The 23,129-nt window shown below is 45.6% G+C and overlaps 1 long non-coding RNA gene across 1 annotated transcript in view; it reads right to left on the bottom strand.

Moving 5' to 3' along the window:
- Positions 1–16,122: 16,122 nt before the first annotated feature.
- Positions 16,123–23,129, bottom strand: part of LOC307114007 — a 40,468-nt gene continuing 33,461 nt past the window's right edge. Inside the window, exon 3 of the long non-coding RNA XR_013814926.1 lies at positions 16,123–19,507. This is a non-coding gene — a long non-coding RNA (uncharacterized lncRNA). The remainder of the gene's footprint in view (positions 19,508–23,129) is intronic.

Here is a 23,129-nt window from a genome sequence, read left to right as displayed (position 1 = left end):
GAATAAAAAAAGACCCTGAATAGCCACAGCAATCCTGAGAAGAAGAACAAAGTTGGAGGGATCACAATATCAAATATCAAGCTATATTACAAAGCCACGGTTCTCAAAACTGCCTGCTACTAGCACGAGAACAGACATATAGACCAATGGAGAACCTGGAAATCAACCCAAACCATTGTGCTCTATTAATATTTGACAAAGGAGGCAAGAGTATACAATGGAGTCAAGACAGTCTCTTTAATAAATGGTGTTGGGAAAATTGGACAGATACATGCAAAAATATGAAACTAGACCACCAACTTACACCATACACAAAAATAAACTCAAAATGGATAAAGGACTTAAATGTAAGATGGGAAACCATAAAAATCTTAGAAGAATCCATAGGTAACAAATATCAGACATATGTAGCAGCAATATCTTTACCAACATGGCTCATAGGACAATGGAAACTAAGGAGAAAATAAAAAAATGGGATTACATCAAAATAAAAAGCTTTTGCACAGCAAAAGAGACCATCAACAAAACAACAAGAGAGCCCACTGCATGGGAGAACATATTTGCCAATGTTACATCCGATAAGGATTTAATCTCCAAAATGTATAGGGAACTCATACAACTTAACAAAAGGAAGATAACCAATCCAATCAAAAAATAGGCAAAGGACCTAAATAGACACTTTCCTAAAGTGGACATCCAGAAGGCTGAGAGACATATGAAAACATGCTCAAAGTCACTAATCATCTGAGAGATGCAAATCAAAACCACAATGAAGTATCATCTCACACCTGTCAGAATGGCTATCATCAACAAATCAACAAACGACAAGTGCTGGCAAGGATGTGGAGAAAAAGGAGCCCTCATTCATGCACTGCTGGTGGGAATGCAGACTGGTGCAGTCACTGTGGAGAACAGTATGGAGTTTCCTCAAAAAATTAAAAATGTATTTTCCATTTGACCCAGTAATCCCACTCCTAGGAATATATCCTAAGAAACCCGAAGCACCAATCAGAGATAATGTATGCACCCCTATGTTTATAGCAGCACAATTTACAATAGTTAAAATTTGGAAACAGCCTAAGTGCCCATCAGCAGATGAGTGGATTGAAAAACTGTGGTACATTACACAATGGAATACTGCACTGCTGTAAAAAGAAATCTTACCATTCACAACATAACGGACCTGGAGAGCATAAGCGAAATCAGCCAGTCGGAGAAAGATTAATATCACATGGTCTCACTCATGTGGAATATAATGAACAACATAAAATGATGGGGAAAAAAGTAGATCCGAAGACATAGAAGCATTGAACAGACTGTCAAACCTCAGAGGGAAGGCAGGGAGGGGGAGGGGGGCGAGGTAAGAGAACAACCAAAGGACTTGTATCCATGCATATGAGTATGACCAATGGACAAAGACAATGGGGGGGGGGGGCATATGCTGGGGGGTGAGAGTGGCCAGGGGGGAGGTCAATGGGGGGAAAAGAAGACATGTAATACTTTAAACAATAAAGAATTTAAATTAAAAATAAAATAGCCCTAGCTGGTTTGGCTCAGTGGATAGAGTGTTGGCCTGTGGACTGAAGGGTCCCAGGTTCGATTCTGGTCAAGGGCACATGCCTGGGTTATGGGCTTGATCCCCAGTGGGGGCAGGAGGGTGGGCGTGCAGGAGGCAGCTGATCAATGATTTTCTCTCATCATTGATATTTCTATCTATCTCTCCCTCTCCCTTCCTCTCTGAAATTGATTCAAAAAATAAAATGAAGAATAGGGAAAAGATAGGCAACTTACAGCACTCTCAAGCCAAGAAAGATCAAGTGCATGTACAATTTGTGTTAGTTTTATTATTTGAGAATATTTAAGTCTACTTTAGAAAACAAGAAAAAAACTGAGTGGATGAAACTCTTAAGATGAGTTAAGTACAGATAGTGAGAAAGGCAGTAACTTGTGCTAAAAATAGCTAGTAAGTTCTAACCTATAGAATATGGTATGTGCTATAAAGGATGGGACAAGGATACTATATAGACACGTAGAATTAGAAAGATGGAAAGACAAAGTCATAAGGTATGGGACATGGTATCTATAGCTATTTGGTGTCTAAATTGGCCACCCACTGATGACTCCTTAAAATGATCCCATTCAATCCCAGGTGTGCTCAGCCCCTGAAATGCAAATAAAATCCCCATGTTTAGGAGTTTCATTGATGAGCTACAGCTGTGCCCAAAGCATATCTGCATGCCCCTGTGTCTTTCTGTTAAGCTAAGTGTATATTTTGGTCCAAACACCTTCCTTGCTGAAATCTCAACTCTGGTCCTGGTAACCACACCACTGATGATTCCAGAATGCTGGTGCAGCAGAGAAAGGGAGACAACACGTATGAGCATAACATAACTCAGTGTTCAGTCATATGGCCTTTCTACCTCACTTGCAGCCTATGCTGGGGGTGTTGACCTACCCTCTCTTTCCCCTGGATTCTTGCTGTGTTTTAAATTGATTTAATAAACCATGTGATTCAAGCGTCTTATTTTGGTCTGTGAGACTTTGGCGCCATGGCCTCTGGTACAGCTTTCCAGGTGGTACACTTGGAAATTATCAGTGCCTCTAGGTAATTTATCACACCACAGGGCTAGAATAAATAAGAACATAGAAGACCTAAATAACAACATCAATACATTTTCACAGTATAATTTGAACTTTATATGGTGGTAATACAGAAAATATATTCTTCTCAAGTGCACAGGAACAGCTGCAAAATTGACAACTTATTGGGTCGTGAGGAAAGCATCAATATGTTCCATAAAACAAAACGATGTAAACAACACTCTTCCCTCACAATGCAATAATACTAGAAATTGGTAAAATAGAAAATAAAAACTTTATCAAACAGCTCTTGGAAGAAAATGGAAAGACCCAAATTATGTGCTTTTCCCGAAATAACAGTAGCAAAAATACTGTATGTCAGAATTCATGGGATGCCTTTGAAGAGTAACCAGAGAAAATGTATTGTCTAATATTATATCAATATTAATGAAATAATGAAAGTAAGTAAATCAAGTTCCCAACTCCAAAGAACACAAAGTAAACAAACAAACAAACAAAAAGCAAAGAGAGGCAGTGCCCTTGGTACCCCGCATCTGTCTCTTGCATCAACAGTGTTTGGACGGAACAGACCCAGGGACCCCCTTCTTCCAGCCTCCGGCCTCTCTCCTGCGTCTCATCCAGTCATGACCTTCAGAACCACCTCCGAGACCAGCCAACACACCGTTTGTCTTTTCCAGCTTAATTCCTTATTGCCCAACGACCATGGGCTCCCAAATTGGTCAGAATTATCCCACCGAGGTGGAGGCTGCGGTCAACCCCCAGCCAACCTGCATCTGCGGGCCGCCCACACCTACCTCTCTGGGCCTCTCTTTCCCCCGCATCGATGTGGCTCCCCTGGGCTGGGCCGCTTCTTCCGCGAGTTGGCGGAGAAGGAGCGAGGGCGCTGAGCGTCTTAAAGTTGCAAAGCCAGCGCGGTGGCCGCGTTCTCCTCCAGGACCAGGCCATGCGGAAGCCTCCCCAAGGAGATTGGGGGGAACTCAGGGCGCATGGAAGCCGCCCTGGCCTCGGAGAGGAACCTGAGCCAGGCCCTTGTGGAGCTGCCGGCCCTGGTTCCGCCGGCGCGGACCCTCAGCTCCGTGACCTCCTGGGGAACCACTTCCGGGTGAGCAGGTGAAACTCATCAAGAAGATGGGCCACACCTGACTCACCCCCGCAGGCTGCCGGCCCCCGGCTGGTGGGCGAGTATCTCTTCCAAAGGCTCACCCTCAAGCTCGACCAGGAGCCTCTGGAGCCCAGAGGCCTTTGAGGGGCCCCTCTGCATCCCCCTGGCGTCTGGCTTTTGCCTGAGCCTCTCCCCGAAACGACTAGCCATTCTTTTAGCCACCCTGAAGCCCGCTCCCATGCACTGGACCAAATGAAACAAAGCTTTTTGCAGGAAAAAAAAAAAAAAAAAAAAGCAAAGAGAAAGAAGTGATGAAGATGCGGCAGTATACATACAGTGGAATCTTACTCGGCCACGAGAAAGAAGGAAATCTGTCATTAGACAACCTCCATGGGCCTTGAGGAGATTATTCTAAGTGAAACAGACTAAGACAAATATCATAGGACCTCACTTATACGCGGAGTCTATAAAAGCTGAACTCCCAGAAATAAAGATAGAATGGTGGTTTCCAGGGGCTGGAGTTAGAGGAAATGGAGAAATGGGGAAATGGGGAAATGGGGATCAAAGGTACAAACTTCTAGTTATAATTTCTGGGGACCTACCACACAGCCTGGTGATGATAGTTAACTTTATTGCATACTGGAGAGTTGCTAAGAAAGTAGATCTCACATATTCTCAGGACAAAGAGAAATGGTAACTATGGTTAACTAATCTTATTATGGTAGTCAATTTGCAATATATATGTGTATTAAACCATCTCATTTTACACCTTAAATTTGTACAAAATTATATGTCGATTCTATCACACAAAAAAATTGCGTTGTCTCCCTAGAGGTCGTGCACATATTTGGTAGATGTATTCCAAGAACCAGGACGTTTGCAAACCATATATTTGTAAAGTGTATCCAGAATTCTCAAAACTCAATAAATAATAAGAAAAAAACAATTAAAAAGTGGGCAAAAGATTTCCACAGACATTTCACCACATCAGATATATGTGTGGCACAGGAAGGACATTAGTCGTTAGGGAAATGCATGTTGAAATTTCAAGGATGAAACACTGTACACACCAAGGGCCGGTGAGGACCAGCAACCGCTCCTGCTGGAGGGGCGCCATTGAGCAGCCGCTCTGGAAACCAGTTTTGCCGTCTCTTATACAGTTAAGTGTGCACTCAGCACAGGAGCCAGTCATTCCACTCCCAGGGAGGGGCTGGAGATAAAGGATCGCTTAAGGTCACACAAAAGCCATTAAACAAGTGTTACAACAGTTTTATTCATAATTGCCAAGAAACTGAAAAAAAAACAAGCCAACTGTCCTTCAACATGCAAAGAGGTAAACTGTGATTCATCCAAAGAATGGAATGCTACTCAGCAATACAAAGGAATGAATTCTCTACACACGCAACATTGATGCATCTCAAATGCATTATACTAAGTGAAGGAAACCAGGCTCAAAGGGCTACACACTCCATGTATCCTTTCATAGGCATCCCAGAAAAGGCAGAAGTGTGAGCACAGAAAAGCAAACCAGTGGTTGCCAGGAGCTCGGGTTGGGGTGGCTGACTGTAATGGGACAGAAAGAGGGGCTTTGGGAAGCTGGAACTGTTCTATATTTTGACACAAATGGTGATGATTACGACTAAAAGCATTTGTCCAAACTCATAGAATTGTTAACGAAAAGGGGGGTGTTTTTTACCAGAAAAATTAAAATTCAAACTTAAGTAAAAGGCATTGTAAAATAATGACAAGATAAGCCATAGAGTGGGAGAAGATATTAGCCTTCATATAACCAACCAAGGAAAAATATCTAGAATATATACAAGTTTTTATCAAGCAACCACTAAATAGTAAAACAGGCAAAAACTTGCACAAACACTCCCCAGAGGGGAGATACAAAGATCATTACAGGTGAATTAGTGCAGGCAGGCCTCATGGGTCAGGAAATGCAGATTCTAAACCAGGTGGACTATGTACACGCCCTCCCGACTGACAAAATCAAACATCTGACACTACGGACTGTTGGCAAGAACAGGGACGACTGGGGCAGGGGGTGATGAGGATCACTGATGGGCTGCATCCTGCACGCCCCCTACTAGTGATCAAGCCCATACCCTGGGCATGTGCGCTGACAGAGAATTGAACGATGACCTCCTGGTTCATAGGTCAATGCCCAACCAGTGAGTCACACCGGCCGGGCAAGACTTCACTTCTTATTATGGTGGAATAATGTTCCATCATGTGCAAAAAGCACATTCTGTTTATCCATTCTTCATTTGATAGACATTTGGCTGTTTCCACCTTTTGCTTATTGTAAATGACTAGAGTCTCGGCGCATGAAATTTGTGCGTGGGTACGGTCCCTAAGCCTGGCCTGCGATCAGGGCCATCTTCCCCGCCTCCTGTCGCCACCCACCCCTAGTTCCCCATTCTCAATTGGGCAGTCAGAGCCTGCCAGCCAGGGGGAGGAACCAAGAGGTCGTCAGTTCCCACCCGCTCACCAGTCCCACACACAGAGGGTGACCTGCAGCAGGGGCCTTGGCCTGACGCCGCCCATGTCCCCTGCCACCCACCCCTGGTTCCCCATTTGCCATCGGGCGATCGGAGCCTGCCAGCCAGGAAAAGGGACCGAGAGGTGGTCAGTACGCCTCATAGTGACTGGTTGAGTGGTTGTTCTGGTTGTTCTGCCATTAGGGTCAATTTGCACATTACCCTTTTATTATAGAGGATATTGCTATAAATAATCATGAACAAGTATCTCTTTGATACCTGTTTTCAATTTTGGGGGGAAACTCCTTAATACTGATGTCACGAACCCATGCCAGCTGTTTGACAGCCATTTTATTAGGAGCTGGTGTTACATGGTTGAGGATCTTGGGAGAGAGCTAGGATTTGGCTCCAACCCCAGCTCTGCCTCTTCTATCCTGCTCTCTGCACAATGGAAATATGAAAAGGCTCCTGTGTAAAGTGTCTGCACCTTTTACCCTTACTGGATCTCTTGTTTTGGGGTTATGATTTGAAAGATGATGACTTCATAAAAATATCGCCTGACTTGGCAGTTAACTATTGATGTACCTTGGGCAAAATGCCCTAACCAGAATCAGAAGGGAAACCTCAGGCCCACACCCTCATCTCATGGCAGCTGGGAGCTGAGGAAGCTCTGAGGAAGCGGGGGGCCTGTGTATGAAGGGCTAGTGTGGCCCAGGCACCACCAGGACCAGGTGATGGTCTTTCTGCCCAGAGGCCAAGCTCCAGGTTCCAGAGGACCCCAGGCTTCCTGTTATTGCACATCCTGGACACCAGAGGGCGCCACGAGAACACAGATATTAGCAGTGCCCACCCGCGCATGCTCCAGTCAAAGCCTGTTTGGATGGCAAAGGGGTCTCAGGAAATAACAGCTAGGAAACCCACTGCCTCTGTTTGAGGTGCGCCGCACGCACGGGTAACGGCAGAGCTGCGAAAGTGACGACACATCTGGGACTCGCTTGCAAGAAGTCAGGCTGACTTGATATAAATTGTTCATTCACTCAAGCCCTCTCAAGTGAGCCTCCCCCATCCTCCTCCTCCTCCCGCCCTCCTCCCTGTCTTCCTTTCTTCCTTCCTGGCTCAGTGTTGATGAGTTGCTGTTCTGAGCTATCTGCTTTTCTAAGTTAGCACACACATAGGGTCCTTCTGGGGCGTGCCTTAAAACACCGTGAGCTCATTTCCTATTATCCACACAACCAAGTTGCTGCCTGGTTTGCACTCAGATGAGGAATTTCAGGTGGTGGAGACATTCCTAGCAGGAGGCAGGGGACGCTTCGGGGTCTCTCCTCACAGGTTCTCTGGATTAGGGAGCTCACTTGCACAATACTCCTTCTTCCCTCAAGCCTCGTTGGGGGCTGGGGGCCTTCAGGGAGACCACGTGAAGAATTTGACGTGTCTCGGGAACAGGGACCCAGTGTATTGGGGTCTATTTGTTTCTTACTTTTTGGCTCAATTTTATTATTTTTCTAATTATTTCATTGTAAGTACTAGAGCAACATTATTGCATTTTTTATTGAGATGGAATCCACAAACTATAAAATTCACCCTTTTAAAGTGTGCAATTCAGTGGTTTTTAGTATATTCACAAAGTTGTGCAAAAATCACCCCTAATTCCAGAACATTTCCTCACCCCCCCCAAAGAAACCCCACTTCCTCCCCCCCCCCCCCCCCCCCGGCAGCCTCTGGTAGGCACGAGTCTACTTTTTGTCTCCACGGATGTGCCTACTCTGGATATTTCATATAAATGTTCAATACCTACCCTTCTGTTTCTGGCTTATTTCATGTTTTTGAGGTTCATCTATGTAGCATGTATTAATAGTTCATTCCTTTTGGTGGCTGAATAATATTCCACTGCCTGAATATACCTCTTTTGTTGGTCCATTTATCAGTTGATAGATATTTGGGTGGTTTCTACTTTTTGGTTATTATTAGTAGTGCCATTGTGAACATTTTGGTACAAGTGTTTGAGTCCCTGTTTTCTGTTCTTTGGTGTATATACTTTGTTTATGTTAATCCTCACTCGAGGATATATTTTCCATTAATGTTTAGAGCGTGGAAGCGGGGAGAGAGAAGGAGAGAAACATCAATGTGAGAGAGACACACTGATGGGTTGCCTCCCACATGTGCTCCAACCAGGGCCAGGGATCAAACCTGCAACCCACGTGCCCTTCCTTGACCAGGAATCAAACCTGCGACCCGTTGGTATGTGGGCCGACCATGGAGAAACACTGGCCAGAGCTGGGGTATAACTTTAGAGTAGGGTTGCTGGGCCACATGGTAATTCTAAGTTCAACTTTTTGAGGAACTGCCAAACCCAGCAGTTTGTTTCAAATTGTCCCCCACTGCCTTCTAGCAACTCTGAACTATTTCCATTTATGTAACAGGCACAGTGAGAGCCTCAGAACTTGCCTGAGGCCAAACCGCTCATCAAGGACCAGCCAGCACAGGACTGGGTCTGCCTTGGGCACAAGCCTGTGCTCCCCCTCCCCCACTCCCGTCCCCCAGCCATTGGGAGCTTCTTCTTCCAGGCGTGGACTGGGCCTCGCCGGCTGCTCTGATCGCTGGGCTCCAGGCATAGGGAGCAGGGGTTAGTAGTTTTCCTCTTTGGTGGACACAGTGAAGCCCCCACCAGAGAGCAAGGAGAAAGGGGGAGTCAAGGGTGGCTGGGCAGGAGGATGGGGGTGCTGGCCAATGAGATGGGAATGCACAGTGGAGCGGGGTGGGGGGACATGATGAATTCCATTTTGGATATGTTGGGTCTGAGTGGTTGGCCCTTGGTGCATCTGGGAGAGGAAGTCCTGAGGGCAGTTAGATGCCGAGTCCTGTGCATCCACACAGCTGGTAATTGAAACAGTGTGAGGGGGCGAGATGACCCAGAGAGTAAGGACAGCAATGAGGGGGCACCGGCAGTGCAGACGTTTAGGATGGGCAGAGAGAGAGGGTCACACGAGAGACGGGGGCAAGGGCGAGGGTGGCAGGAGGAAACCAGGGGGCTGTGGGTCCTGCACGCCAAAGCGGGGAGTTTTCAAACATGACTGAGAGAGAGAGAGAGAGCCAAATACAGCAGCAGAAACGTTCCCTGGGGGAGGGCTCAGAGACGCATGGACTTGTGTGCGGGTCCACTGTACTTCCTGCCTGAACAATTTCAGTGAGGCGGCAGAAGCCAGGGTGCTGGGCGTGAGGACGGGAATGAGGGTGAGGGGCTGCAGACTGTGCTATTACAGAGAGAACACTGAGGCAGGAAGAACACAGTAAGTTCCCAAAGGAAAGAACACATTCAGTAAAAGTATCCTGGAGGGAATTGGAAAGAACAGGGAGAGACTCCTGCCACCAGGAGGCGACCTGCACCAGCCCATCTAAGAAACTTGCAAAGAAGGTAGGTGGAGAAATGTCATCAATAAATTTAAGTTTCTCTAGGTAGCTTTCCTATAGCAACAGAAGCCCATATACAATAAATAAATGTGTGGGGTTGAGTTAACTGCTCAAGTGCATTCCATAGAGGATTTATTACAGAAAAATGGCCCAAATCTCATCTTTAAGATATTCCGTGATCTCAAGATTAGGGCCTGTAAGAGAGATTGGTGGTGAGTTTGGGAAAAGGAGAGAAACGTAGGTGAATCCAGGAACAGACTTTTAGGGGGACAGTCATGCAGACAGAATACTTTTTTCCCTTCTCTGGCAAAATATGAGGGTCTGGGTGCATTTTTTCATCCCTAACCAGATGGTGAACTAACATTGTCACATAAGTCACTGTCACCAGCATAAGTTTCATGAACATACATGACAGGAGGAAGAAGGAAGTGTATAGATCCCAGAATCAAAACCATAAGAAACACTTCGGGGGTCAGTGGGGGGTTGGGCCCACAGTGGGGAAAAGACAGATACTGACTGGTTTGGGGAGACCTTTTTGCTCCGGTCCTTTCTCTCTCCCGCTTGGGCCTGTTACTCACCTCTCAGTAGCCGCTTCAGGATAGAAAAACAGCAGGGCCAGCTGTTCCCATATAACAACTGGAATGGAACTAATAGTTTAAAGATGGCTAGACTGTCCAACCTGTGACCCTGAATGACCTTTTGGAGCAGAAACCCCCAACTTTATCTCCCATGGCTGACTTGGAACTATAGAGGGCTGTTATGTGAGAGAGAAAGAAACTTCTATTGTGTTAAGTCATTTATTACATGTCTGCATCTATTTGTTACACAGCCAAGCCTACTGTAACTAATACATTAACCAAAATTAAGAATCCATAGACAAGGATAACATGGGTAACAGATTGAAAAAAAGATGTTTGTAGCATCCAAAACTGACAAGGGATTAACAGCTATTTCAGATCAGAAATTCCTGTAAAGTAAGCAACACTACCTGCCCCCCCCCCCCCCCCCCCGCTGCCATCCAACTAGAAATCCACTTGAGAAGTGGGCAAAGGGTAAAGATCCATGGAGGTAGAAATCAAAATGGCTAAATGTGAACATAAAGAGCTGCTCAACATCACTGGTAACCAAAGAAATTAAAATGATAACATGAATATAAGACACCTCTTATCGCAGTCAGATTGGGTAAACTCAGAAATGAAGACGAGGCAAAGTGTTGGGGAGAACGGAGGAAATGGAATGGCCATGTATGCGTGCTGGTGGGATAGACCCTCGTGCAGACCTTCAGGGGAGCACCCTGGTGGGATTGAATGGAATTGAGAGTGTAGACTCCGTAACCAGAGATCCTGTTGTAACTCTGACACGGGACTATAAAGGGCATCGCTGGTGGCTGCCGGGAGCTGGAGTGGACCCACTTTCCTGCCAGGGGGTTGGATCTGTGCACAGAAGCACGAAACTGAACTGACATGTCATTGAGTGAAACATAGTAAGAAGCAGCATGAGATACACAGCACCAACTGGAGATGACCACACACACACAGGGCCAAGGATACACTAATGGGCGCCTGTGGTGTGGGGACAGGTGAAGAGGGTCCATGCATGCGCATCAGAACAATCCAGTGCTATCAGCTGAACGTTTTTAGCTCAACTTTTTGCACCCAAGTTCCAAAGGGGGAAAATGCCCTCTCAGGGGAAGTATTATCTGCAGGGCCTGACCCTTCACCCAGTGCTGCTGAGTGAGTAGAGCCCATTCCATTCTTCTGACTTAGTGATTCAGTAGAGACTCGACCATCAAAGCTTAATTAACTCCTATTTAATTGAAGCCATCGCTGCGGTCATGGTGCTTGCACACAGGACAATGCTGCGTGGCCTCCAGAGCTTCCTTACAAGGCCCCCTTTCCGACTCAGCAATTAGCAGCCCCGAGTCAGGGTTGTCAGGCTGTGGGGGGGTTTATGGCCTGAATCAGGGACCTCGACCTCCAGAAGGACATCTCCCTGAATCCCACAGAGCAGGCAGAACGTGGGGCAGGGACCAGGACTCATTCTGTGGGGAAGGCGACAAGCACGGGGACCAGCGAGCCTCATCGCAGGCTGTGCCTTTCCTGGCGGGTAATTGTAACTCCGCAGGAAGTGGTTCCCCTTCTCCTCTATGATTAGCCATTTGGTGACCTTTGCCTTCAGATCAACCAATACTGGTTTCAAAGGGAGAACAATTCCGGTTCAGGAATCAGCCTAGGGGGAGGCAAGGAGGTCTTATAGCTCAAGGATAGCTGGTCTGGTATGAATATAACACAGGGAGATACTTGGAGGTGAGCTTGTCAAATAGATTCGGCCACATTAGGCGGGATCTTGGATTATTTTCTAAATGTTTTGGGAGGACAACTGACCATTCCCATCCTGACCTCACTCAGCTATCAGAGACTGCAGACGGGGGTGTGACAGACTGTTTCTCCCAATAGCTGCTGCAGTGTTTCCATCTCATTCGCTCTTTTTACAGTGTGACTTTGACATTCCTCCCGCCAAGAGTTGGGGGTCTATGTTTTCTCCCCCTGAATATGGGTACACTCATGACGATGGCAGAAGGTGAGGTCATAAAAGTGATACAGTTTCTGCCTGGCTCACTTGGGATGCTTGTTGCTCGTAGCCAGTCACCATGTTGTGAGGAAGCCCAAGCCAACACAGGGAGAGGCCACATATGGTTCTGCCTGGTAGACCCAGCTGAGGTGCCAGCCGACAGCCAACATCGCATGCTAGAACTCTAACAAGCCTGCAGATGGTTCCTGTCCTCACCACTGGGTCACCTCCTGTCCTGCGCTAACGACACCACAGCAGAGACAAGCTAGTCCCACTGTGCGCTGCCTGAATTCCTGACCCACAAAGTCTGGGAACCTGGCAACATGGTTCTTGTTTAATGCCTACTGGAAGGAGTTTTAGGAGGTAAAATAGGCAGGTTTAGGGAGTTTTAGAAATAAAGAGGGTCCACGGGGGAGGAAGGCTTGGAGCCCACAGGTGGGGGCTTGGAGCTGCCAAAAGGCACAGCACACATTCCCAGAGAACAAGAGGTGCCACAGGGTAAGGGGAGAGGGAGACACCATTCACAGAAGACAGGGAAAAGCCACAGGGCCTGGGGAGAAAGAGGAGACCAACTTTCACAGGGGACAGAGAAATGCCGACAAATGGGAGGAAGAGGAAAACAGGAGATAGAGAATCCCACCACTGAAGGGGGAGGAAAAGAGGGGGCACCACGTGGGTTTTGAGCTTTGAAGCTAATATTCTACCAATTGGAAGGCAGCACCGAGAAACAAAGAACTGCAGCCTTTCTTAACCTTAGAAAAAAGAGGCTCAGTGGGTTACCCCTTTTGGGACCCCTTCCCCACATGGGAGTCTGTACTTGTTTCCAATAAATTTCCACCCTTTTCATCTACCACCTTTTGTCCGTGGCTTCATTCTTTGAATCCATCTGGTCAAGGACCCGGGAAAGAAACTACTCTTGCATCCTGCTCAGGAAAAAGCACCTGACTCACTTCTAAATTTGGAAGAGGGGATGGGGGGAGAGATGGTGATGGGTGGGGGGTGATGTATGTGCAATGTCTGGAATAGGCAGACCCATAATGACAGAAAGCAGGTCCAGGTGACAGGGAAGGGATTGGAGTGACGGCTCAGTGGGGGTGGGTTCGTTTTGGAGGGTGACATGCCCTGGAACTAGGGCGTGCTGATGGCTGCACACCCGCATGCATGTCTAAATGTCCCCATGGCAAACTGTGTGTTATGTATATTTTACCACAACTTAAAAAGAAAAGAAACAAAGAGCAGGGGGTGCTGGCGATGCCTCCTACTTCTCCTGGCTTACTGCTCTCTCTGCTGCTACCTCCGGGCTGGCCTCGGGGCTGGGTGAACCTGAGGAAGAGCAGAAGTGGGGGTCAGAACACCTTCTCCCAGGGAGCACCCCTGCCCAGCGGCTTCTATGGCAACCCAGGTCCCCCTCCCGGGGAGTGACATGACACAGAGACAGTCCCTACAGTGCCCACTGCTCTCAGGCTTCAGAGCGCATGCTTTTCCTCTTGGGGGCTCAGCAGAGCTCAGACAGAGAGGAGGCAGGAAGCTGGGACCTCACACAGCCGCCAGGCGGGGAGGAGGCTGCAAGGCAGACAGAATCGTGGGGCCAAGAGGTGGCTGAGGGGCCTCTGGAGGGTTTGCAGGACCCTGGACGCTGCTCGACTCTGCTTTATTGCCCAACAGGAGGACAAGGGGCGTTCTGGGCTCTCAATCGTCCTTTTTCACATCTCAGAATTGGGGCGATAACTCAGTCCCTCCAACATGACCACCTCCTTCTGATTCCAAACGGGCATCTCCGGTGGGTGTGGAGCCTTTTGGGGTGAAGGGGTGAGAGGAGAGAAGCTGAGGAAGCGACGCGGTCCAGGAGCCCCCTGACTTGGGAGGTGCAGCCTCTTCCCCGGCTTGGCTTCGCTAAACAACAACGCCAGCAGGTTGTTGCTTCTCCTCTAAGTCACACCAGGGCCCGAGGCCACACCTTGGGAAGGACTCCCAGCTCAGGCACCCCACCGACGACACAGGCTTCCTCTGAAATTCCTCTCCGTGACACTGGCTGGAGCAAGGGGCTACCTCCCGAGCCAAGAGGTGGTGTGGGTGCCCCCCCCTCCCCCGCGTGCCTGCATGACCCTCCAGCCCAGGCAGACCCCACGTCCAGGGCACCCACTGCCCTCTCTTTTCCTCTCCTCCCTCCATTGGGTCCTGGGTCTGCTCCTGTCAGCCGCACAAGCCCCGCTCTATGTATACTCCTGCCCTCTCTGTCTTCATCTCTCCTTGGCACTCAATTTCTAAGCCGTTCCTGCAAGCTTCCTGCTTCAACAGACGCATTTTCTTTTTCCTGGCTGTCTCCTCCAGGCTCCCTTTCATCCATCCTCCTCTCCCTTCCCTGTGCTTAGAAGATGGTCAGCCACGGGGACTAACTGCTGGGCCCATGTCCCTGGTTTGACGAGAACGTTCCTTGTTCCTTTACTCACTCATCAAGTCCCTGCAATGTGCGGGCACCCCGCCAGCCTCTGGGGCCACAGGACCAAGACAAATTAGACAGCCCCCCCCCCCCCTCAGTGCTTAAGATCTAACAAATAAAGTTATTAGTAAAATGATAATAATTGTTGATGTCTTCACATGCCTGGCATTGTGCCAAGCACTTTATCTTCATTAACGTAATCTTCAGACAGCCCTCTGAGCTTTGGCACTATTTTTAGTTCCCATTTGATAGATGAGTAAACTGAGGCCCAGAGCGCTGCAGTGACTTGCCCAAGTTCACCAGTTGGTGGAGCTGCAGTCAGCTCCAAGATCTTAACTGCTGTGTTAGACCGGCCTCCAAAAGGGACATTTAACTTTCCCCAGGGGGCTCCGAACCAGCCAAACATCACAGTCTCAGCCTCTCAGACCTCATTTCCTTAGACAATATTTGGGTTCATCTGCCAACACTCCTTCAAGGATGCTTCCACCAATGGTCCCTCCGGAGTTCACCAACTTGTTCCCAAGAGGCTTTCAGACGTCCTCCCTGGGATTTCTGAGACAAAGGCCAATTCCTTCTTTACACACACCACCACATGGCATTCTCCCCCCGCCCGACCCATAGTCTTTTCCCAGAATTCTTTCATGATAAGACAAATTTGGGAGATACCGGGCATAACATTTCTGAGGATTATGTGGGGGGTATAAAATCTGACTGCCAGCTGCTGGGGACGCCACCGAACTTTCTACGTCATGACGGTCTCCTTGGGTCTACATTTGGCTTCTGTGATGACAGCAAAGACCCACACTCTTGGGAACTGAGGAAGAAAACCTATTTTATTTGACTGGGCCTGGACAGCTCTGGGCTCCCGTCTGGGTTGGAAACCTCCAGTTTTGTGTCCTTTCCATAATCTCCCTGGAGATCTGAAACACGGGCAACTCCCGCTGAGAGAAGGTCTGTGCTGCAGGCGACGGGCTCCAACTCCCAGGGACTTCTCATGTCCAAGTGCTTTGAAACTAAACTGTTCACTTCACAACTGCATTTGCTTTTTATTAACCATCTTTTCACCTTTCAAAGCCGAAAACTGACCTCAAGATACTGGTAGGAAGTGAGACTTCAAGATACTGGTAGGAAGTGAGGGAACACCAACTAAAAACATAGTCATTCTGGGTAGACTTCGAGTTGTTTTGGGCAACATGACTTGCTGTGTCGCTCCAATGCACTCAGAATGCTCATGTTAAACTTTTTCAAATCTAAAATGAGAGATTTAGATGACATCTAAAGTTATTATTCATTTGTAAAAAAGCTAGCATAATTCTTTTTATGATAAAACAAATCTGGGAGATACTGGGCATTTATCATTTCTGAGGATTATATGGGTGGGGGTACAAAATCTGCTGCACTGTCCCCCCCTCCCCCCCTCCCCCCCGAAGGGTGGTGTTAGAATCCCATGATGTGGCATTCCATGATGCGGTATTTTTTGGGAGCTTTCCGGTGAAGTTGATCTAGGTTGTTGCTTCTCAAACTTTAAGGTGCATTTGAGCCTCTGGAGATGGTATTAAAAATGCAGGTTTGGACTCTGGGATTCTGCGTTTCTAACGAACTCCCTAGGGATGCTGATGCTGCTGGTTCCCAGACCTGCTGTGAGTGGCAAGAATACAGAGAAAGTGCTTGTGCTAGAAAATTAAAAGCATTGCCCTGTATTGTGAAAATTGCACTGTGTGTGCTGAGCTTGGGATTGGCCACATGTTATGTGTTAACGAAAAAAACCATTGAAACCTGTAAAGAATTTTAGTGAGTTTATTTGAGCCAAACTGTCGACATATGCCGGGAAGCAGAACCTCAATGAATTGAGATTATGCTCCGAAGAATGGTGGGTTACATCTGTATTTATGCATTGCCATCAAAGGAGGGACATAGGTGGGCTACATGAAATTCATTGGATAAAGTCAAATGGTGGGAAACCCCTGGGATTGGACAAAAGTAAAATGATGGACACATACTTAGGTGGGTACAGGAACAGTTAACATGATAATGAAGGAATTTGAGGCATCTGTCCTGGCGCCTACCACATTTGGTTGTGCCCCAGGGGCTCCGGCAAAAGAAGGAAGTTACAAGTTACCCAGACATCTCACAGATATGTTATCTCAGAGGCAAAAAGGCAAATGGGCTCAGTAAAGAAGATCCAAGTTGATCTTTGTCAGGGAAGATAGCAGCCTAGGAATGACTGCCCACCATAACCTGTTTGTAGTTAAATATTTAATTTTCAGACCATCTTTTGTGGTTATTCCAGGTCTCTGAGTTTGCAAGACTGCCACGCAGGCCTCCCCTGAGCTTGTCAGGTTAGCATGTGGCTCCTTTCGTCCACACATTCCCCTTTTGGTCATAAATCAATCCAAAGGATGCATTGATGACCAACCTTTTGGTTGGATAATGGAATCCCACGTTGCTAGGAAGGCTCATTCCTAGGATGTCTCAGTGTCAGCATGTCTTGTTGAACAGGTGGACCACTGGGGATGGGGGCGAGACCATAACCTTAGATGGCATTTAAGGCCGAATTATATATTTTAAAAAGGCAGGTAAATGGGAGGCAGTCAGATCCTATATGTCCTTGTTAAAAGTATTCTGGATCATTTCTAATTTTTGAGCCACCATGATCCGAGTCTTTTTACTGTTTGTCTTACGTTTTGCTTTTCTGCATCTAATATAACATTTACATATTATGGACAAAAGTAACAATAGTAAACCAATAACAGTGATTAGGAACAGAAAATGTCTAATATTAGACAAGGAAAAGTCTAAGGGGAACAAGCATCCCAGCCAACCGAAAAACCCTTTACATGTATCATAATTTTTTATTAAGCTAATTATATGTTTTCCTCCTTCATCCACCGTCATTTGTACTTTATGATATGTTTGGCCGGATGAATTAAGACTCTATTATTTCATCATCTAGAAGTTCTAATTTTTTTCTTCTGGCCAATTAGTTTCCATAGAAATGACTTCATGGGGAGGATTAAGTTCAATTTCCCAATACATTGGTTTTTCAGTATCAATATTATCATAGGTTTTATGAACCTCAGGCAAAGTTATTTTGCCTATAATTTCAGTATTACACCATATTCCAGTATTATTTAAAGTAAACTTGGTGTTATTACAGTAAAAATCACTTATTATAACAGAAGAGTTTTTTAACCCTTCCCAGCAAAAACGCCCCTTTCCCATATACCATATGTTGTTATTCATGGGGGTAGATACAGTAAGCCAGGACTGGGTGAATTCAGTATTCCATATGGATTGAGGGCATAACCATTCACTTTTCCAATTTTCACAGACAGTGAGATGGGTTCACATTGTTTATTATTTTAAATATGGCCCATCTACTTCCCATTGGAAGTATTCTAGTATTATAGAGGATAGTCCTTATGCCAGCCAGTTGAACTACTGGGAATTTTAAGCTTAGGATTTAACTTGCACCTGGGCTTTTAAAAAACACAATATTGTAGATCACATTTCCCATTAAAAATTTTCCAAATGCCTGGGGAACCATAAGAGTCCCATAAGTGTCTGGCCTGGGCTTCTGCAGCCATTATAGTTGGCCATTGTTTCATAGCCACTTCAGATTCCTTGCATTAGCATAGACAACAGGCCCAGTTGAATTAGGGCACAAGCATGTTCCCATTGTTGGGTTTGGGCATGAGTTTTTAGTCTGTCGAGCCTGTTCTATCCATTAAACTAAGGCTTTATTATCTTTCCATGCTGCTTCCCACTGTTTTTCCTTCTTCCAGAAACAGCATTCCCTCTATATGACCTATTTGAGATAAAAATCTTTTTCTAATGAATGACATTCTTCATTAGCTACATACAAGTTCAACTTGTCCCGGATACCAAGGCCAGCCCCTACTGCTCCAAGTATTCCCCTTTTGCTTCTTTTAGGGGGACCAATGTTGTTGGATTCACCAGGAATGTTGTTGCCATTGGGTAGTTATGGCTTGGGAGCAGTTAGGATATACTGAGTGGATCCAAAAATGTTGAGTTTCCCATGCCATAGTTAAATAGGTGAAGGGGACTCCCAAATGAGCTAGAGTTTGAGTATTCATAGGGCTCCTCAAACATCCAGGACACAAGGACAGTGGGGTAATTATAAACATATCTACCCACCAAATGATGTCAATAATTTCTGAAATGGGGACCCATTGAATTCTCTCTTGTTTCACAGACATCCAGCCATAAGAGCATGGCTGGTGAGTCTGAGGACATGAAATGCTGTGACAGATAGGACAGGCTGCTGCAAGCCTTTGGCCATCATATCCAGGTGTTTTTCTTAGTTATTCATCACCCATCTCTATAGCCATACAATATTCATCCAGATTACATCCATATACAATTCTACCAGTGGAATTATCAGGGAGATATTCTTGGAGGTATTTGCCTAAGGTGGGTCCTTTATAATAGATAGAGCCAGAAAACAACAACAACAACAACCAAAGCTTATATTGATAGCAGAAGACCAATGTGTGGCTAACAAGGCATTAATTTCACTATCATACCTGATAACCAGAACATCATTGTGTAGTAGGTAGGAAAGGTTAGCAGGTATCTAAGTTAAATTTTTCATATCTAATAAAGAAAGAGGTCTAGGGAGGTAGATATTGTTTCCACTAGGGAACCATAAGGATAATAATAATATGAAAATCATTTTATGTACATTCAATCAGTATCAATCAGATGATATGAAAACAAGCTATCAGTTTGTGAGTATACAGGCCTTGTTGACGTCATCTTGGGATAGCTGTCTGCCTCCGTGGTCAGCGACTTCTCGTCCTTGAAAAGTCTGTGGTCTCCACTGCAGACGGAGATGGTGTCAGAGATGGGAGTAGATGTCCATTCACAGTCAGATGCCTTTTTAAATGAGAAATGTGAATCCATGAGCTAACTCCTTTAAGCTTAGCTGCACATGGGTTAGTTAGTAATACCTGGTAAGGTCCCCTCCAATGAGGTTGGAGAGTTTTTTATTTGGTGTCTTTTCCTAGACAGCAAATCTCCTGGTTGTAAGCCATGATCTTTGAAACCTTCGTCTCCCGGGAGCGCACTGTGAAATGAATCTGTTACCAATTTGTTAGTTCCTATAATGCAGAATGTCTGCTCTTTACTTTTCCCTATATTCAGGAAACAAAAGATTTAAGAGTCAACAATATTTTAAATAGAATCATAAGAATAATTATCTTCAATTCATTTAGTCTCATAGTTGTTTTTGTTTATTTATTCCTTGAAGTTCTATGAATCTTCATCCAGTTCAAAATATGACCTGCTTAGAAGCCTGCAAGTTAGAGTAAATCTGAGTCCTTTTCATGGATTTTTCTAGACATATATACCTACAAATGCATCAGAATAAAGCTGTCCACAAATGACAAAAATTTAAAAGTGGCATGGTTATAGATTTGATAAAAACTTTGCTTTTCTATAAAATACAACATTCCAAGACAACAACTTCTTGGTAAGTAATAATCCCTGTAAAATGACATAGAGAATAATATAAAATTTGTATACCTTTAGATTCAATTATAATTTCAACATATAAAGAATAATATGTAAGAGTTTAAAATGAGGCACATGGCTTATTGCAAGCAGTGTATTGAGCATTGAAAATAATACATAAACTCCCAATATGTGAAATGCAAATACCCAGAGTATCACTGGCAGACGCCCCCACAGGGAATCATGACTCTTGGCTTGCCAGTGTCCCTGACTGGACACATGCTACCCTCCTAAAGTTTCCTGTTTGAACTTGGCTCTGAGAATCTCTGCAAGTTTCTTTCTGAAGCAGAGTGCCTTAACAACGCATGTGACCTGTCCTTGCTCTTGATTGGAGCTCAGGCACACGGTCTTTCCCGATTGGCTAATTCAAAGGGAGGGGTTGGCCCTTGCTCTTTCAAGGGGAGCAGCAAACCATGCGGCCAACATGGCGGCTGCCAAGTCACAGTCCAAAATGGAGGCTGTCTAAACTATTCTTTGACAGAGAAGATGATTTGTTTATTCTCACAACAAATAAGGAAAGAGCAAACCAAATCCCTAAAAGATAGACTGCCACAATTATATTTCAGACCAACAGACAGAAATCTCACTAGCTGTTTCTGGAGGCTGAACCCTGAGAGGGAGAGCAAGAAGAGCCCCCAAGATTAATAAGAATTCTTGGCAGCTGCTGGGACGTTCTTGCAATCTCTCTCACGCCTTCAACCCCACCACACACAACTAGGCTTCCCCAAAGCGGGACTTGCCTCTTCTTTCAACAAATTAAACAACAACAAAGAGACACAAAAACATCAACACTCTTATACAGGTGCGCAGAAAACACACTAAGAATTTACACCAGAGAATGTCTAGCATTAAAATTACCAAAGCAGTGTCTTTTGTCCCCGGTTCGGGAACTGCCTCTCTCTAGAATTTCAGTACATTCCCAAAGGACTATTCAAAAATGGCTGTAGACATTTGTTAACTTCAAAATAGTTCTGAAACAGTCTCTGAAAATCTTTTTTATTAATTTCCATCTTATTGGAAGAAAATTTTTTCTTAGAAGCTTCTAGTTTCCAAATCAAGATACGCTTCCCATATACTCATTCACTTTAATTTCAGAGCCGGCATTTTTTTTTTCCTGCATGCAAAATATTAACATAGGTACCCAAAACAAACTGCATTTTTTTTCTTTCTTTTTTCTGGCCATTCCTCAGTTAATATTTTCTAGTTAAATTTTCTCATTTCTGTTAAGTACTTGCAAGTAAAGGCTTCTTATCAGGAGTATTAAATGAGGGCTGGGGTCTTGGGAGCTTCTAGCCTTGGAGGCACAATTTCCCATGTTAAATATTTTTATTTTTGGATATCTGTAGTCTGAGCAAACTTTAGATATGTTATGTAGTAGGTCAAACGTGGCCTCAGTTTCTCTCCCGGCTGTCTAAAACCACAAAAAGTTTTGGGGCCCGGGCAGACCAAGTCTTTATGGTGGCCCCCTAGAAAAGCCATTTAGTTAATTACAGTTGCGTCGGAACTTCCAGATGGGGCTCCTGCATTTCTGACACTTCCACAAAATTCTTAGTCACCTAAGAACACCTCAGAATCGGACTATTCTTTAAAAATAAAAAAGTGTTGCCCCTTTATCTTCGGAGCTGAATGAGTTCAGCTCATTTATACGGCGAAGGTTATTTTTGCTCAGACTCTCAGCAATTCCAATTAAAAAGCCAAAATCAAAACCAGCCACCATTTTTTTTCCTCCAGTCCCGCCTTAACCTGGGTTCTGCCAACCCTTAACCTGGGGTTCTGTCAACCCTGGTTCCACCTCGAGGATTTTAAAACAGCTCAAATAAAGTCAGACCCTCTACCAAAGCAAGGGAAGGTCCTGGATCCAAGAGACGACTCACCCACGTTCACCCAATGGGCGGAGAACCGGTGGGCTCAAGGGGCCCTTTGCTGGATCCTAGCTCCAAGTCCAAGTCCATAGGATGATCCTGGGTGAGTTTTCTTTGGAATCCTGCCACGACTACGCCAAGTAATGTTAACGAAAAAAACCATTGAAACCTGTAAAGAATTTTAGTGAGTTTATTTGAGCCAAACTGTCGACATATGCCGGGAAGCAGAACCTCAATGAATTGAGATTATGCTCCGAAGAATGGTGGGTTACATCTGTATTTATGCATTGCCATCAAAGGAGGGACATAGGTGGGCTACATGAAATTCATTGGATAAAGTCAAATGGTGGGAAACCCCTGGGATTGGACAAAAGTAAAATGATGGACACATACTTAGGTGGGTACAGGAACAGTTAACATGATAATGAAGGAATTTGAGGCATCTGTCCTGGCGCCTACCACATTTGGTTGTGCCCCAGGGGCTCCGGCAAAAGAAGGAAGTTACAAGTTACCCAGACATCTCACAGATATGTTATCTCAGAGGCAAAAAGGCAAATGGGCTCAGTAAAGAAGATCCAAGTTGATCTTTGTCAGGGAAGATAGCAGCCTAGGAATGACTGCCCACCATAACCTGTTTGTAGTTAAATATTTAATTTTCAGACCATCTTTTGTGGTTATTCCAGGTCTCTGAGTTTGCAAGACTGCCACGCAGGCCTCCCCTGAGCTTGTCAGGTTAGCATGTGGCTCCTTTCGTCCACATATGGAAAGCAATTACTCTGACTGAGTTATACTCAAGGGACACACTCCGGGAGCAGCCACAGTGAAAGTCCGAAGTCCTAGTGGGGAACAAAGAAGGCTTATCGCCTGATGCCTGTTGGTTCAGGTGTGTGCACAGCTGACCAAACCGAATCCTGCTTAGGAACTGGGTGTACAGATAGACATTTCAGGACTAAGGAATGTGGTGGAGAAGGGGGGCTCGCTTCATGAGGCAGGGCAGACAACCCATGGGGTGGCAAGTCCTCAACAGCACACTCAGACTCCCCCTTAATGATATCTCCAGTCGTGCTTTTATGCAAGTCTGTAACTCCCACCCCAACCCTGAACTGAGACTGTCTTTGATGTTT

Source organism: Cnephaeus nilssonii (assembly GCF_951640355.1).
Source record: "Cnephaeus nilssonii genome assembly, chromosome: 2".
NCBI classification, from domain to species: Eukaryota; Metazoa; Chordata; class Mammalia; order Chiroptera; family Vespertilionidae; genus Cnephaeus; species Cnephaeus nilssonii.
Note: the sequence above shows the minus strand (reverse complement) of the source record. Positions and strands in the feature narration are given on the sequence as shown.